Source organism: Galeopterus variegatus, unplaced genomic scaffold, assembly GCF_000696425.1.
Source record: "Galeopterus variegatus unplaced genomic scaffold, G_variegatus-3.0.2 Scaffold897, whole genome shotgun sequence".
Taxonomy (NCBI): Eukaryota; Metazoa; Chordata; class Mammalia; order Dermoptera; family Cynocephalidae; genus Galeopterus; species Galeopterus variegatus.
This window is the reverse complement of record NW_007727008.1, coordinates 326,517-327,932: the sequence shown is the minus strand read 5'-3', so window position 1 is coordinate 327,932 and position 1,416 is coordinate 326,517.

Sequence of the window (1,416 nt, the reverse complement as noted above, 5' to 3'; positions counted from 1 at the left end):
AAGGGAAAGGGGCACCCAATGTAGTTTACTTATTTATGTTCTCTCCAAGATTTTGGTCCCTCACATCCTTGCTGCCTTGTCATTCTTGAACTCCAATTTTTGTCTCTTTAACCTCAAAAGAGTACCGAAATCTCTATTCAGCATCTTTGCCTCTTTGCCTCCACTTTTTGCCTGGGTTCTCAGCCTCTTGGCTCTGCACTGATAAATAATTGGCAAGTTCCTTAAGGGGAAAGCTGAGCAGAACATTGGGATCACGTTTATGCATATTGCTTCTTTCTAGGACCTTGGTCCCCAGAGTTCTATCTTCCTTGATAGCTTTCTGATACTAGGGTATTTTGTTTATTTTGGTATTTTATCCAACTTTTCCAGTCATTCTTGCAAAAGTGTTGGTCTGATACAAGATAGTTCATCATATCTAGAAGCAGAAATACTCGATAACATACTTTTAAGAAGAGTGAAGAGGGGTGAGCAGATGCTTAATCTTTAAGATATTATGTTATTATAAAACTACAACAATTAAAATAAGCTCTTACCTTTAAATATAAATTAGTATTCTCTGGTTAAAAAATTGATTGGTACTGGGAATTCCTAAGAATATCAAATGATCGGAAACAGGTAGATCATCTCCTTTTACACACATTCTCTGAAATTTTTTTTTTTTTTTTTTTTGCATATATGAGACATTCTAAGTCAAAATCTGTATGAAGATAATGGACCAAATTGCATTCTGCAGCCATAAGCTTACATTTTAATATCATTTGTACAAATTGAGATGTCTTTACTTGTAGTTAAAAACAAAAGGGATTATTTTTACTGTAAATAGTGAGAAGCAGGCTGGCTGGTTAGCTCAGTTGGTAGGGCATGGTGTTGACAAAAACCAAGGTCAAGGGTTTGGATCTCAGATCTGGCCAGCTGCAAAAATCAATAAATATTGCACTCAGGTATTGATATTCAATGCTGTACCCCACAGATATGTACAATCAATTACGTGTCAGTAAAAACAAACAAATAACGAGAAGCAACAGAGAAGTTATATTTCCATTATATGAATTCTGATGTTTCTTGGGGCTGGGGTGGCCTGTAGTCACAGAGAAGGATAATCAACATCTCCCCCATCACCCAATCTATCCAGCATGTTCCAGGGAAAAGCACTCAGGACATGAACATCCAGAGAGGAATGGCTGCCTGCCTGTCTCCTGTCAGGGCTGGATAGAAAAGTGCTGTGAAATACTGGCAATCGGACAGGTTTGAAGCTAAAATTTGCCCGATTCACTGTTAATCCATAAAGTCGAGTAGATCTTAAACATTCAGAGTCTCAATTTCTTTCTCAGTAAAATTAGGGCATTTGGGCTGGCAAATGCTCAAGATCTTTTTAAATATGAAAATGTTATTCTGTAAATATGGATTTTGCCATCC